General features: G+C 36.0%; 1 protein-coding gene across 1 annotated transcript in view; it reads left to right on the forward strand.

Moving 5' to 3' along the window:
- The window catches only part of EFNA5 (ephrin A5), a 297159-nt gene that overhangs the window by 15969 nt on the left and 263236 nt on the right, over positions 1–17954 (forward strand). The window lies entirely within an intron of this gene.

Consider the following 17954-nt stretch of genomic DNA (forward strand, 5'->3'; position numbering starts at 1 on the left):
AATTTCAATGGAGTTATAAAAGACTTGAGACAAAATGCCTTCTTTCTGTAAAGTTCTATGATTCTCATAGTGAGAAACCTTTGCTCCTGTAGAGTCTAGGTAATATAAGACCTGCAAATATGCTTCCACTTTTCTCACAGCATATATGTTATTTGCTTTTTCAAAGCAAATCTTTGTATTAACAAGTAAGAAATGGAACTAGTTAAATTCAGAAGATTACTCTGTTTTTTTGTGTGTTTTGTTTTTACTGACCTTCACTCTGTGTATATAAATACAATATTACTCATCTAAATGAACTGTCAAGTCTTTGAAAGCATCAGTTAAGTAGACTGACTTAATTGAAATATACCTCTATGGAATGATTATTTTAAAAAAAGATGAAACGATTTGTACTTTAAGTCAGGTGTATTTTTGTGAAAGGAAATAGACGAACAAGACGGTGGCAACTTAATTTAAGTATTCTTTTACTTTAAAACAAATTTTACCGATACGTTTTGATAATTTTAAAACAGAAGCAAATATTTTCTTTTAAATCCTCAATGGATTTAATGAGAACTTTGGGTACTATTTCATAATAACTATGAATGTTACTAAGAATAGTAAGATAGTACTGTTTTGTTAGTTTATGTTTATGTGCACTGTGGTGTAAATGAGGTTTCTCAAACAGTGAATTTGGGGTGACAGGCACTGTTTTCCAGTGTTTCCAGTTTTATGATTCTCATTGATCCTGAAATACGAGCATCTTCTGTGACTCTCTGTGAACTGAAGTGGCTCCTAAAAAAGAACTATGATATATGCTTCAAAGATAGTTAAATTTAGGAATAGGATATAGTCACTGATTAAGTGAAGTAATTTGCATATCTCTAAGGAATGGGTTTGTTGAAAATAGAGTTGATATACCTAAGATTTGTGTTTTGGATGAAGTAGAAGATGCTCAGTAGTTCTTAATACTGTTTTTCACCTCCATTTTTTAAAAAAGAAAATAAGCACATTAAATGTTTTTTATTTAACTCAGAGTTATTAACAGTGACTTGTCATCATATTGATAGGTTGTAACCAAGTTCTTCTGTATACTAATATATGTTCCTATACAGATTATTTAACTGCATGTAGTAAAAACATTGTGTTTATGTACTTTTTTGTTTTGAATTTTTACAATAGCAACTGTTACAGATCAAACTTCAAATTTGTTTGGGTGTTGGATAGGCAAGGACTCAGAAAGTAAGATATTAAAAAACCCATATCAGATTATATTTGTCACTTGTCTGTTAACATTTTTTGGTTTTATTTCAGAGCTAATTAAATTTCAGCTCTATCTGAGTTGTAAGTATGCCATTTATAGTGGTGAATCTAAGCTTCAGTTTCTTTACCCTAATAGATAAATGGGTATAATAAAAATATCTCCCTCAGACTTGTGAAAATTTAAAGGAATGTGCATATGTGACTGGACTTTAAAACTGATATAAAACTTGTAAAAAGGATAAAGTCAATCATATCTCAATAAATTGGGGGAAAATAGAGATTTAAGGGGAGTTACCTCACTTTATATATCTTCTTGTGAATCTCACTTTATATATGTTCTTGTTAAGTTGCGTAGAAAATACATTCTTACAAATAAAACTTATTTTAAAAGCATCACAGAAGAGTTGACTTTTTAAAAGATAGACCAAATTGTATCATTTTGTAATATATGTTGTTCCTGAGAGATGATTTGTATATTTACATTGGGTTTTATTTAAAGGAATTTGCATTTTAGGTTTTATCTTGTGATTTCTAAAACAGTAATAATGTGTAAAGAGTGACTCTTGAGAGGCAAGTCTTCCAGAATCTTCTTCCCCAGAAAGGAATTTTGAATCTCCTTTGTAAAATTGACGAGGTTTATTTTTAATGCCCTCTCTTCCCCTCTCAGTTTGTCTCTGCTATATTGTTTCTTCTTTGACTTCTAAAATCCTGATATTCTACTTTGGACTTCATAGTTATAATGAGATATCTCCATCTCAAAGGAGAAATTAATGAATACCGACATCCTCTTGGAGATGCTTGTATTTCCAATGAGGAGCTTGTTGAAACAAATCAATTCCTATCTGGGCCTGCTCCTTACGGGCAGCTGGGCTGTCCCTGGGATCCTTGGATTTTTCTGAATTCTGCTGCTGGAAGAGCAGGGTTTTTAGCCTCTTGACGCTCTGCTTGAGAACTCTTGCTATTGACTATCTTAAACTTAGTACATATTATACACACATTGATGTGAGAGGCATAAATAGATCATAACAACATGTAGCTGAGAAAGGAAACAGGATTTGTCAAGGAACACATTTTAATGCATTGAAACCTGCGCAATACATTACTGCCAAGGGGCTGCTTTCCTATAGAATTGTCTGGTGGTTATTCAAAGCCAGTTTTACTTCCTATGTTTATAGTTTGTTTAGGTGGATAGCAAATGTGCCTGTTACTTTTTAAAAAATTTCCGTCATATACTTACATAATCATTTTGTAACGTTGTTTTACTCCTGAAGGTACAAACTTCATTTATGCCAGAAAAGGGTAATTCATAAGGGAAATTGTCAATGATCCTTATGTACTGTACCCAGAAATTTAGTGATGTCGGTGGGCAGAACTTGGCCACTAGCAATAAAAATATTGGGTCTAACATAAGCCATACCAAAATTATTTGAAAGAACACTGTGAACTCTACTTAACAGATTTCTCTTAAAAGTACAGCATTTTAATATTTACAATCACTGTGCTCATAGGAAAGTTAGATTTCGCTTCATTGCTCTTAGATCATTTTGTACAAAAGCAAGTTTCTTTTTTCCTGCTAAATTGGAAGTTAAAATTTGTTGAGGGAATGAGCTTGCTGTGAATTTATTTCAAGTTTAAAGCTTGGTAATTTTATGTTACTTGGATTCCATGTCTGGTGAATGATATTAGTTACAGTCCCTCCCTTGCTCCAGGCTTGCTTTCTTGGCAAAAGGGTAGTCAAGAAGTTTAAATTTTGATAACTTATTTATTGACATTTTGTATTATTAAAATACTAATTCCTTATATTCTTGTACATCAGTTAAAAAATATCAGCCAAAGACTACGTCTCAGCCAGGCTTACTCAGTAATTTTTTTTCCATGAGAGCATGTTGATTGATCAAATTGCATGTGTATAGCTATCTAGTAATTCCTTAAGATGTTGAAATGATTGGATTGAGCTGCAGCTTAATTATTCAGCTTTTATTAATATGGTAAATAATGTACTAAAGGCTAGAGCTGAACGGATTCCAGTGCATGTGATGAATTTAGACAGTTGAATAGGCTAATCCTAGTGCATCACCTTTTACCTAATTTTTTTGGAGGGAGGGATGGTTTGAATTATCTTTATTTCTCTTAGTGAAAGGCTGAGTTATGTCAATGTATTTTACATGTTTAAAATACAGAAGATGCTCTTTAGTACTAAGATTGTCATAAACTAGAATTGTATCTTTGCACAGTTGTAAATTCTCTTCAATTTCTCTTTTTAAAGTTTTTAGATCATTTGGCTCTGTTCTTATGGAAATGTTGCAAAATGTGAATGGAATATACAGTTAAGTCTTTAAGCAAAAGGAACAAAGTCTATTTAATGATTTGAATGGAATAATGAGTATTATAGTTGGTTATGGCAGACAACTATGAATTTCTTCCTCAGGTATCTAACACATCTTCAGTAATTTTATATAGCCTTAATCATTTTAGTAAAATTTCCCAACTGTCACTTTGGGTTAGTTCTGTGGCAATTGACCTTTAAAAAAAAGTTTAAACCAACTGGCAAATACAAAAATCCTTACAGTTAAGTAGTTTCATATTTAATATAGAGGGTCTGTCTATATTTATGTCAACAGAATGCAACATACACCCACAGGAAAGCTTTATTGGCTCTAATATGGTATTAGAACAAACTATCCATCTCACCTCCCACCTGCTGTCTCATAGTAAGCCTCTTTTACTGGCAGGAAGAGAATATTTGTGACTTTTTTTTTTTTAAGTCACTCTCTTCATAGCCATAGATTAACCTTTCCAATCTCTTGCAAAGATAGCAGGCATACTTACTAGTATTTATCATAGCATACTCTTAATTCATGGGGTTTGGTATTCACAACTTCATTTTGTAATCACACTTGAATTGGTAGTATACATAAGACCTGGTCTGGAAGTCAGTCATGGAGTTTGGGTTAACTTCACCTAGAGTTCTTGCATTGCCATTCTGGGCAGAGTAGGCAAACACTGGCAAGCTCTTGAGTGGGTGATAGGATCAGGACCCTGCTCACAAGATATACGTGGGTCACATTAAGTAGATTTGCACTGCAACCTGAATATGGAGTTTTAAGACTGCAGTAATCAGTGTTGGAAGACGATTGGTTTTTCTTGTTATAAATTGCTAATTAGTATTGAAAGTCTAACCTGTTTTGTTGAACAGCCTCTTATTTTCTTTGAGAAAGTGGTTTGGACAGTAATCTATTTATCTCTATACCCCTCTTCCCTCTAGTTAAAATCTAGAAACCTCTGGGGACTCCTCCTGTTGAGTTCTGCTTGGAAGGAGCTTTAAAACAGTGCCTCCAAACTGAAGTAAATATTGACTGGGTCTGGGACTGAGCCCTGCTCAAAGCCTCCTATTGTTCCTCCTTAGTCAGCACTCCAGAGCGAGCTCAAGTATGCATGTGTTAGGAAGAGAAGAAAGGCTGTGGAGGGAAATTAACAGGGCCCACAGCTGAACTCATAAATGCACCGTATAGAGGAAAGGGAAGCTGACTACAAAGCCAGCTGGAGCTTACACTGGGTTATGGAGAACTTAGGAGATTGAAGTGTAGAAACGCTGGCCAGCCTGTCTGCTTTGGTGAAGTTTAAGGTACACAAAGCTGCTTGTCTTGGTGGGTCCAGCCTGTCTCTGAGTGCAACTTTCATGTCAGTGATGCTGTATTCTCAAGGAGACGTGAGTTACAGCGTTTTGGTGGTGAACTTGGAAGAGAGAAAAAGGGTAAACCCTCAGATTCCAGAATGATGCTTCTCCCTCCCTGGTACCTGTTCTGATGCCTCTGTCAGCCTTCCCTCCTTCAGCTGTCATGTTGGATTACACACTCTCTTGGGTCTCCTAAGTGCTTTGGCATCCCTGGGGTATCAGATGGGTGAGGGAGAACCATATGCCATTTGAAATGAAAGTTCTGAAGAGAAGATGTTCTTATTATATGAAAAATTTAGACTTTTTTTTTTTTTAGAAAAGAAAATTAAATCATTTAAATATGGAACAGATTCCCTTGTTTAAAGTGGAGTACTTTGAGGAAAACTGCTTGTATTTTACCATTCAGTTTAAGAACCCAAACAAACAGCTTGGCTGACTTATGTTTAGTGAAATCATGCCCCGACATTTACTAAACTAAAAAGTAAACATCTTAAAAAGGAAATTCTTTGTGTGTCTTGACTACAAGTAAATTGTTAATCGAAATACACAGTAAATAGCACCAAAGGGCATATTTGGATGTTATTCATTTCGCAGCTGATATTGTAGAGCATACTTTTAAATTTGTAGTCTTACTGTGATATTTGATTAGAACATATCAGTGGCTAAAGACCACATGCAGGCACAATACCAGGAAAATTAGAATTCGTTTTTTTTTTTTTTTTTTTTTGAGACAGAGTCTCGCTCTGTCACCAGCAGCTGGAGTGCACTGGCAGATCTCAGCTCACTGAAGCTCGCTCCCGGGTTCAGCACAGTCTACTCCTGGCCTCAGCCTCCCAGTAGCCTGGGACCTACAGGTCGCCGCACCACGAATCGCCTCGCCCGGCTATTTTTTTTTTTTTTTTTGTATTCCTTAGTAGAGACGGGGTTTTCACGTGTTAGCCAGGAGTGGTTCATCTCCTGGACCTTGTGATCACGTCGACCTAGCCTCGCCAAAAGTGCTGGGATTACTAGCTTGAGCCACCGCGCCCAGCCACAATTAGAAAATTCTTTGATTGCCAAGGCAATCATCAAACTGTTGTGCTTCAGGTCACTAATATATTAGAACAATAGTGTCACAATATAGCATGAAATGCTATGGACAGAGAGAGAGAAAAAGCACATCTGTTCAGGGGTATCAGAAACTACTTTCTGGAGAGGAGTAATTTAGTCTAGACCTTGAATGATGGATATGATTTTAAAAGAGGTGGGGAAAGTAGCTGAAGAATATTGCAGGGATCCTTAGGAACAGGAGCAAAGGCCTACTGACTGTAACCTTGTAGATGGATTTGGGGAATAAACAGAAAGTAGTTTATTCAGGGTGAAGGGGATCTACTGAAAGTACCTGTAGCATGGGCTGAAGAGGTAGGTTGGCCAAGTTGTGGAGTGTGAATTTAAGGTTGGTTTTGTTTTGACTTTTAAAAGACTTTATTTATTTAGAGCAGTTTTAGGTTCACAGCAATATTGAGAGGATGGTACAGAGATATCCCGTATACCTCCTACTCTCCCACACATACACGAGGCTGCATTTTTAGTAGGGGGAGGAGGACCATTATATTGCATTATTCTTTATAATAGGTGGGTTAACACGGTCCTAATATGTATTATAATTGTTCTGCACTGTTGTATATCTTAGCCACTGTTTAATTGCTTTGTAAATATAACTGAATACTGGTAAATGTTGAAGATCTTCAAATTAGGCTTAATTTATAAGTGGTTAGGTGGTGGGATGATAAAAATCAGAGTAATTTTAATATTTCCAGATGAAACTTAGGGTGCTCTATTATATCTGAATTGTTTCTCTGACATATGGATTGAACAGTTGTTTTCAAACTTTTTTTTTTTTTTTTTTTCCAAAAAACCATTGTTCACAAAAATAATTCGCAAAATGTAATGTGTAAAACAAAAGAAACGCCAAGCCGCCAAGCAAACATCAAGTTGTAGTTTGGAGAGGTTGAGGGGTAGGCTGTGCTCTATTCCCAGGCTTCTTGAGAGGCCTGCGAGGACCCCCTATGGTTCTTTGAATCATGTTTTTAAAACCTTCCTAGAGTACAGGCTTTGGCATTTACTTAGGGGCAAATAGAAGCAATGCTGTGGAAGAGATTCATTTTTGCTTTTACAGGCCACAGAAGTGCTTATGTGACCCTCTAGGAATTGACTTGAATAGCTCCCATTTATTGAGCACTTACTGTATATGAGCATAGTCCTTTACAGACTAAATCATCATCATTTTAAAAATTCCTGACGAAAGCTCTTATGAGGGAGGTATTATTATGATTCTTGTTTTACTCATGAGAAAACTGATTTTTACATACTTTATGCTAGCCAAAGGTCACTTGGCGAGTAAATGGCCCTTACCGCTCAGCTGGGCTGTGTGGAATAATATACTTTGTCTAACAGAATTCAATGAAATGTTGAAAGGTGACCTTGGGGCAGAATTTCCGAGGAGATGCAGTGGAGGAGAATGATAGGGACTATATGCTAATATGAAGAGAGTATTAAAAATGCACATTTTTATTCCTCCTTGTTGAACATGTAATTGACTGAGGTAGCAAGCCATAATTTGGCATCCACTGCAAATAACTAATATAACCAGAGGTTAAATGTTTCGTGGACTGGGGCTTTGGAGCTAATTGTGAGGCCATGTGTATGTACAAGCTGTGTATACAACCAGATTGATAGGGATTCACATGCCCACTGGCCCTTCTTGCCTGCATGCAGGTAAGCTTGGTGCCTGAAGGCTGGCAAAGGTATAGAGCTATTTTTGAAGACTTTCAGAAGAAATTCTGGATATTCCCTGAATAAAAGTTTTAGAATTTAGCAATCATACAGTCAAGAAATTTTCCTCTATATTCAACCTAAATTATTTAACTTAAAGTCAGTTTTGGTTTACATAATAACAGTATACATTTACTGAAGAATTTTAAATGCAGATTTTGCTTTCTGTATTGTAAGCACATTTTGAGCAAGAAATGATCATTTTTAAGCTATAGGGAACAATACATATGCGCTTGAATTGACTCTGCATTCTTTTGTGTCCTGAATCCCTCACTCTCATCTTAGTTTCCCTTCCTTTTGTTTCATTCCTTCACAGGAGTTTTTGCCACAGAGCTTAACAGCCAGTAAATTCTTCCTGATTAGTTTCAAAGACAAAAGTCTCCTGATAGGCAGTGAGTGGATCAGGTTCTCACCTAATCTCCAGAGAGACAACATGCAAGGAGAAGAAAGGGTTTGACACTTTATCCATTATGTACCTCTCTGCTTTGCCAGACTCACCCAAGTCTTTTCATTGAATTGTGTGCCTGGAAACATTAGGCAACTCATTCCTAGCACAGCCCTTTGTACCTCTGCAGTGGAAGTTGTTACCCCATCTTCTAATTTAGTTGTTTATATGGGTAATATTAGTATATGAGTTATACTATAGTTTATGTATGTTTGCATTTTTGTGTGTGTTCTCATTACTAGATTCTAAGATTCTTGAGGTCAGAGATTGAGTCATGCAAAAACACCACACCCAGGGGCTGGCCCATGATGATTAAGAACTTGAGGTGGGTTGGTTCTGAGTACACTTCTCTGCTCCCCCACTGACTACTTGCCATGGACCTAGACAAGTTACTTAATCATTCCCTGTTTCATCTTACTCATTTATATATGGAAATACTAATATATTTGTCTGATAGAGTTACTGTGAGGATTAAATGAGATATTATTAAACATAAAGGATAGAAAAATGCCTGGCACGTAGTATGTGGTCAATAAATTTTAGCTATTAATACTTTCAAATGAATTTCTGTATTATTATACAAAAATACCATGTAATTATACAGAGGTATGTCAAAGAGAGAGCATAGTCTAACTTTAGAGTCGGGGTGACCTGGGATCAAATGCTGCCTCTTTTCTCCAACCCTCAGTTTTCACTTATGTAAAATAAGGAGGATGTATAATTTGTAAAATTGTGTTGATTAAGTGAGAAAGTAAATGCATATAAAATGCCTGGTGCATAATACTTGATTCATGAAATCTAGGTATTATTCATTTTTATTATTCTGATTCATTAACATGGAGAATTAATCATTTGAGGATTAGCCTATGAGTTGTCTGCCCATAGTGTGCCTCTCTTCATTTCAGTTTTTTGGCTGCCTGTTGCCAGATGTTTTGCCAGCCTAACTGAATTCATGTATTGATTTGTGAGAAAATTATTCTTTTTGATTTTAGCAGTTTGAAAGATGAAAAAAATATCTTTTAAAAAAATACCAAGGCCTGGAGTCAGGTTTTTTTATTTTCTACCAACTAGATGTTTACCTTAAGCAAGTCATCGATTGCTCTGGGACTCTGTTTTTCATCTTTACAAGGTGATTGAATTAGTCGATCTCTTAGGCGAGAGCATCTCACTTAGAAGATCTGAGATGTGGCAAGGCCTTGACACTATTTAACTGTTTGACCTTGGGCAAGTCACTTAACCTTGGTCAAGTCGTGTTTCCTCATCTGTGAAATGAGGGGATTGTTGTCTTCTGGGAGGTCATTTTCGACTTCATGAATCCATCGGCCTTTAAAACTTCTTTGTTTAAAACTTATAATGTACTTCTCCCTAACCCCTCAATTTTGTTTTTTCAGTTACGAGGAACTAATACATACATATTTACATTGTGTAAACTTTTGAAGAGGACACAGAGATTTTCTTTTTTACTTTCAAACATGACTCTGAAGATTTTATTAAAAGGATTTTTTTCTGTTTTGTTTTCAGACATGACTTTAAGTATTTATATCTGGAAAACCACACTGAAGTTACAATTAGTCAGTAATAAAAATAATGTGTGACATATATTCAACTACCCAAACCACCCAACATCTCTCATCAGAGTTGATGAGTTGAATCCTGAAGTCTGATGCAGGGAGATTGCAGCTGCATTGTATCTGATTAAATTCTTAATTTAGATTAATTCTAAGAATTAAAAATAGTTTTAAAAAATCTAAATGCTTCAAAAGAAGAAAAAGAAGGGCGTAGAATAAAATGTTTTCAATTCACAGCTATAAAATGTACCACAAGTTGAAACTATTTGGTTTTCATTTGTTTTCCCTTTGCCTTTGGAAGGAAGTAAGAAGTAGAATAAGAATTTTTAAACATTGGGTAATTGTATAAGTATTTTAATTCAGCAAACAATTATGCAATATAAGTATTTATCATAGTTACATAAATATGACCCCATTGTCACACCCTTTTATTCCATGTTTTGACAAAGCTCAACTAATTTTATACGTATCTTTCATGTGATTATTAAAAGTATATAAATAATATCATAGTAAACTTCATAATATGAAATAGACTTTTCAAAACTCGCTTTAATAATCAGTGAGAACCTAAGTGAATAAGACATGTTGACTCTTTAAAGTAAGTTACAAGATGCCGGTTCTCTTTGCAAGAATGATGTAGCAAAAAAATCAGTTAAACTTTTTTTTCAGTGAAACTTTTAGGTGATTAAATGCACTTGCATCAAGATGATGGTAAGTATAGAAATAGGGTATATAAACAGAAATGCCTAAGTATTATCTAATCCACCTGTTTAATGCCCTTCTTGCATTGGACAGCCTTGCTTATAGAGCTCATTTATTGGAGTTGCCTGGCCCACTCAGGGTCTGTTATCTCTGCAGTTTCTAGTCAAATTATTCCTAATCAGTTTCATGGGTAAATTGGACTGGATTCACCCCATTTCCTGTGACAGTGTGAGTTTTCGGTGGACTAATCAGTCACAGAGCACAGTGATGTGTCCTCTTAGAGGTTAGGCTAAGTAGGTTGATTGTGAGCAGCAGCCATTACCGACAGTAGAATGTGTGTTTGCTGGTGTTTCTGCATTTATTAATTTGTTGGACATGAACTTAATGTTTTTCGTTTCGTTGTTATCTAATAAAAGCAGTTCAACTTAACTTAATCCAAGTTGAACTTTTGTGGGATCTATTTTATCCCTCTCCATTATTTTATAATTCTGTAATCTTAAATTTTTTGATTATCAGAATGAACATTAAAGTAGGTCTGTTTTACTAATAATTATTTCCAGTTACCAATATAGTTATTTTCATTGAAAGACATTCATAAAATAAGAGCTCATTATAATTGCAATGCCAGTTATGGGACTATGATTTTGAACTATTGTTTCTCTTTTATAAATATTGAGTTACTGTTAATTTATTGTAGACAGTTAGAGCCGTGATGCATTGTGAGATGCTGAAGAAAGTGTATGTAGTAGCTACATATTTACACCAAAAAGTTTGCTTGTCTGGCTCTTAAATTTCCAGAATTGAATAAGATAGAAATATGTCGATATTTTGTTAAGATGCAAAATAAATCATCTTACTTAAATACATACATATACTGCATTTTACATAATCTTATCAACTATATTTCATTTTCTTGTGTTTCATATTGTTGTCCGGGTGATAATATCACAAAGATGCTACTTTTTTAAAAAAAATTTGCATTATAGGGGCTTTATGCATCTCATAATTATCTTTGATATGTTATTTAAAATATCCTTAATAGTTGCCTACAGCATGCTGACAATCATTCAAAAGTCCCAATTTCAGTGGAATATATATAATAAAATAATATTTCTGGAGAAACTTAGAGAACTGATCCCAAATGTCTGTACTTTACACATAGAAGAAAATCCCATACAATGAAGCCTTTAAAATAAGCTTAAAAAATTTCTTTGTAATCAAGGACATTCTATATCAAGAACCACTTGCAGCGATGGTACCCACTGATAGTAAGTAGAAGTATCTCCCTCACCATGTAAATATTTTTTTGAGAAGCAGTTGAATGTTCTCTCAACAGCTGCCCCTTTCAATAAGATACGCACAAAATGAGTCAATGCGTGTGACCCTTTCTGTCTCAGTGTTTACAGGGAGATCCAGGAACTCAAGTAGATTTGTAAAAGGAAGAACTAGCACCAACATGTTTAATCAGTATTACCCTTTACTATCCCTCAGTAATATTTATCTCACCTCACTGGACATTAATACCGGATACTTATAATCTACTTCGTTTCTTTGTGTTTACAGTAGTCAACATAGTGCTTGGCACACAGTAGGCATGTTGTAGAATTTTTAAAATATGAGAATAATGCCTTTAAGCATATAGTATCTTTAAATTTTTCAAAAATGTTTTGTATATAAGATGTACAATATGTACACCATGATATATGTATATCATGTTTTGATATACAGAGTGAAATGATTACTGTATCAAGGAAATCAGTATATCCATTCTATCCCTTTTAGCATACTTTCAGTATATGATACAATGTTAATAACTATAGTCATCATGCTGTACATTCCATCTCTAGATTGCAACTGCGTACTCTTTGCCTATACCTTAGACACTAGGTACTAAGCATAAAGTGTCTGTTAGAATCTGCTCACCTATCATTTTGTAGAAAAAGAGCTATGCTTTAGTTAACCAATTTTTTGTTAGTTAATTGGAAGCCACCGCTAACCTATGATTATTCTTCACAGCAGAAGTGTAAATAGATCCTTATCCATTGTTTCTCTTAGCTGCATTGGTCTCATCCTCTTAGGTATTTGAAAAGATAGATTGATGATGGCAAAACAGGTGACAGCTTCAGGCCACAGGGAATATGTGGTCAAATGAGTTTGGCTCTCTTAATGGTACTGAATCCATATTTATCTGGAGAAAACAATAATAGCTAAGTAGCTAATGTGATCAAGGTTTAGAATGAGCCTTTTATTGTGGTTGTTTTTGTTTTAGCAATCTTCAAATCAAGAGTTGCATCTTTAAACATGCCTAACACTTTTAAACATTTGGGGGCTGTTCTGTAAAGAATTCATGACTTTAAGTATATGTAATATCCATAAGATGTGAATGAAAAGAACTACCCCTGCCCAATCTTTCTGAAGTGAGAGTCAGACAAAAATATTTATTTGGTCTGGTGTTTTAGGGTAAATTTAATGACTAGATTGACTATAGAACTTGATTCAGTATAGTGTGAACAAATTGGTTTACATGGCACTAAAAACACTCTTATACACACCAAGATCTGCTAGATATAAATTTGGCAGAGTTATTAACATGTGAATAGTGAATGCCACTCACAAGGACTTTAAAACAAATTATGAAGAGTAGTACAAATTTAATTCAGTCAGTTGGGAAAAATACTTTGGATAAAATACAGGTGGACAGTTTAGTGCTATGCAAGTTTAAAGGTAGCTTGGAAATTACTTCAACTTCTCCAAGGCAGATTTACTGATCTTTGTGTCCCCTTGTTTGGAGCTTTTCACATAATAGATATATATTTTTTTCTGGGTGTATTTAACCCATGTCTGAATAGCTGAAGACATTTGTAAGCCATGGCATTATATAATTGACTATAAATAACTAAGGCATGTGGGGCTTAATACTTAGGTGATGGGTTGATAGGTGCAGCAAACCACCATGGCACGTTTACCTAACAAACCTGCACGTCCTACACATGTATCCCAAAACTTAAAATTTAAAAAACAAAACAGACCGGGTGCAGTGGCTCACGCCTGTAATCCCAGCACTTTGAGAGGCCGAGGTGGGCAGATCACCTTAGGTTGGGAGTTTGAGACCAGCCTGACCAAGGTGGAGAAACCCTGTCTCTACTAAAAATACAAAATTAGCCAGGTATCATGGTGCATGCTTGTAATCCCAGCTACTCAGGCTACTCGGGAGGCTGAGGCAGCAGAATTGCTTGAACCCAGGAGACGGAGGTTGCAGTGAGCCGAGATCGCACCATTGCTTTCCAGCCGGGGTGATAGGGCGAGACTGTCTCAAAAAACAAACAACAAACAAAAAGTAAACAGTAGTCACTTAAAATTTGTTGAGGAAATTCACTTCTTAAACTCTTGATTGAGCATCTGTTATGTGTCAGTTACTAACTAGGTAATTAACAAAGATTTTTAAATGACAAAATAGTTATTCATGAAAAAATAACTGGATTTGTCTGCTTGTTACAGCAAAAAGTACAAGTTTCTATTTATATATGAGATTTCCTTGGATGCAAGTATTTCTTCTGTTTAATGAACCTATTCTAATAGACCATGTTTTGTTCACTAATTTGAATAAATAATTTTTGAAATGAAGCAAAATGTCGTATTTTTTTCTAAATAATGATTTTTTCTCATTTTTTATTTTAAGTAAGCACTAAAGTTTTCTGAAGGTTAGTAGAAGATAACAAGTAGCAATGCAGTATTTGACAAATCTGAGCCAAGGTGACTATTTATCTCTAATGGAGGATGACAACGACGGATTTAAGAAGTCATCCCCTGTATTGTCTCCAGCACAAAAACCTTCCGCCTGCATCTTTCAGCTTGTATCACCACTTCTAAAGGATCCATGGGCAAACTGCTGAATTTTTATTAATCAGCTTAACTTAATGAGATGAAAAGACCTTTTCAAAAGAATGGAGAAGGGAGAGACAGATACTGAGAGCTACTCTAATTCTTTTCCATGAAAAAAACATTTTCCTCCCTGATTTTCCAGGGAAGACATATTCAGCTGTTTCCAGGTAATTCATCCGGCAAGTCTTTCTAATTTTCACACACAGACTTTCTCTAGCCATGTGCTGCCTTTATTATTACTATTATTATTATTAAAGTAAATTGCTATAAAGAAGAATTAATGAGAGTTGAGGGGGGAAATACCTTTGGGAAAGAAGGCAGGAAAGCTTAAGCTGATAAAACATGACTCTTTTTTGATGGGGGCTCTGTTTGGATAACTTGCTCTTGTCTAAATTCTTCTCTCTTCTGGTCCTTCCTGTCCCCACTGCCCCATTCACTTCCCTCTTGTCAAGCTTACTTCATAAACGGTAGCAGCTGGAGATCTTTTAGTGGCATTCAGGGATTACTTCCCTTTGGGGTTTTGATAAGCCCTGATGCTTGAAACACAGTGAAGGCGCTTCTGGAGACAATCACCGTTCAGGCTGGGACCATGGGACCCTTTTGGGGGTCCAGATGGTTGTGTCTGGAGAGCACCCCAGGATGTGCTACAGATGGCAGATCACTGAAGCAGGGTGTCCATGGGCCTGAATGATAGATAAGGAAGCAGTCAATAGAGGAATGGGCTTCTGTGCAGTCAGTAGAGGGTGCTTCCTATGATTTCTTAACCCACTTGACTCACCGCCCACAAATCCTCCTGTAAATGGTTGCATTTGAATATATGACCAGCCAGAATTGCTACCACTAAAGTCCATGTAGTCCAGTGCTTACCAGAACCCCTGTAATGGGACCCGCCTCCCTGCACAGTGGGGGCACTAGCATGGCAAGATTCTGATTTCATTTGTTAGATTCACTGAAGTGTTATTTAAAGAACTAAGCCACCCAGTGCAGGGGCATCAATGTTAGAAGATAATGTGCTATTGCCTCCTGTTGTTTTTTCTGACCCTCCTAATAGTTTTCTTGTATTACCTGGTGATTTGTCTCAATATATGCCTTTTAAAATTTAGTTCTGAGACTGAATCAGGAAAACTATATAAAGATGGTACCACATGGGGCCTTCAAGATCGTTTAGTTTTTTTTTCTTTCAGGTGAGGAAAATGGACAAAATGACATTTTAGATGTCACAGAAAACTCAAGTCTGTCTTATCTATAATTTCTAGGATTTTTTTCTTCCCACTCTCCCCATGGAACTCTTTGTTTAAAGTGGTCGCTAAAAGACTTAATAGAAAATTATAGTGCCAAGGAGGCTCCTTTAAAAACCATGACCAGTCCCCGTATCCTTTCTTTCTCTCCATTTTGCAAACATTTTACTTTTTCTTCTCTCTTCATACCATCTTCTACCATCTTGGCTTCATGTCCTTCAGGAAAGTAAAAACACATATATTTTAGAGAATGTTTTAACTGCCCAATTAAATGGTGATTAAGTGGTGATATTCTCCAGTCTAGGAAATATTTTAGAACTCATGTGCATTCCAGGGAAAGAAGTCTTGTTTTGGAGGGTTGAGAATTGATTCACTCTCGACATTCCTTGGCTTTTTTTGTTGACAAAATTGTATGTATCTGTGGTCTATAAGATGATATTTTGATATAGGTATACATCGTGGAATAACTAAATCAAGCTGTTTAACATATGCATTACTTCACATATTTTTTGTGGTGAGAACCCTTGAAATCTGCTCTCAGCAATCTTGAAGTATACAATATATTATTAACTATAGCCACCATAATGCACAATAGATCTCTTGAACTTAGTCCTTCTGTCTAAGGGAAAGTTTGTGTCCTTTGATCAAAATCTCTCCAGTCCCTATAATCCCCTCCTTGGCCTTTTAAACAAAAGTGAAGTGTCTCATTAGATAGATTTTGGGACACAGGAAATAAGATTGATTATGATTTTACTAAGTCATTGAATGATGGTGATAGAGGGTGCCACTTAAAATGCCATCTGTTTGGGCTAGGCCTTCTCTGCCTTGTCTCCACTTAATCCAGCTCATGGCTTTTAGATACTGCCCTTTTTTGACAGTTCTGACTGGGGAAAAGGAGAGTATGGGCAGTTTTAGGCTAGCCATTGGGTTGAGCATGGGCTTGATGTGGAGCTGGAATATAGGAAACAGCTGTTCTTTGTCTGGGTGGACAGTCATTGATTTTTAAATACTTGGGCCTCCTGATGGCATAAAAACCCATTTGTGCCTCTTTAGATTAAGGTTAATTTTTGTGGTAGTGAGTGCAGATGCAATGAACAGATGCTGCACACTTGCTTTGGCTTTTATAATACTCTTTATACTTTAAAATGAAATTTAATTAAAAATTAAATGCATCATTAGTTCATAAAAAGAAAAAAATCCTTAAATAGAATGTATTGCATCAAATAAAATCATTGTCCCAGTATACCTTGGGAGGTGATGTATTAATAAACTTCCCGGATAAAAGTGAACTATTATTGACTAGGTTTTTTATTTTTCTCCTGTATACATAGTCCACAGCCTACCATGCTCTTGTGCATACAGTGATTTCCTAAAACTGTAGTAACCTTAATCAGAAAATTATAAGCACTGGAAATTGATGATTATTCATTTTCTCTGACACAAAGAAAAGCAGTGTCCAAAATGTGTGTGAGCTTTATATCTACATAGTTTTTTTTTTTTTTTTTTTTTTTTTTTTTGAGACAGAGTCTCACTCTGTTGTCCAAGCTGGAGTGTGGTGGTACAGTCTTGGCTCACTGTAACCTTCACCTCCTGGGTTCAAGTGATTCCTGTTCCTCAGCCTCCCGAGTAGCTGGGACTACAGGCACACACCACCACGCCCGGCTAATTTTTTGTATTTTCAGTAGAGATGGGGTTTCACCATGTTGCCCAGGCTGGTCTCGAACTCCTAACCTCAAGCAATCCCCCTGCCTTGGCCTCCCAAATTGCTGGGATTACAGGTGTAAGTCACCACACCCAACCTATTTTTAATCACATCCATGTATTTTATATCTATCTATCTATCTACCTACCTACCTACCTACATACCAGGTTGCTAAAATTCAAACTCAGAAATAGAAGTGACCTGGTGTAGCCTGCTCCGGTCTGCCCACTGGCTCCCTAGGTTCTTGTCTCCTGGGGAAAGAGAGACTCCCAGGTTGTTTGTGATTGACCTTGCATGTGGCAGCATTCTCATTTGTCTTTCAAAGTATCTGTAGAGCAGTTACCTCTGTGGTTAGGAAAACGTTTGTAGTTTAGAGCTGTAATACTACAAGACAGTCCGCTCACCTGCAGATAATGATTCATTAGCCTCTTCCAAATTGACAGGGCTGGCTGCCTCCACGTATTCCTCTGGTGAAGCTGAATGATCGCTCTGTTTGTTTTCCATGTTCTTGTTACCGGTCACTTTCAGTAAGGATTCTCCCCGCAGGCCTTATTAAAGTAACCAGATAAACAAACTGTACTTCCAAATCAGGAAGACAGAAGACTTGCTATCACTAAATCACATTGGATTTATAATGTTATGATTATGAACTTTTCACTATAGAAGTAGCTTCACATTAAAATAA

Source organism: Rhinopithecus bieti, unplaced genomic scaffold (genome assembly GCF_001698545.2).
Source record: "Rhinopithecus bieti isolate Rb0 unplaced genomic scaffold, ASM169854v2 scaffold_39883, whole genome shotgun sequence".
In the NCBI taxonomy this organism is placed as follows: Eukaryota; Metazoa; Chordata; class Mammalia; order Primates; family Cercopithecidae; genus Rhinopithecus; species Rhinopithecus bieti.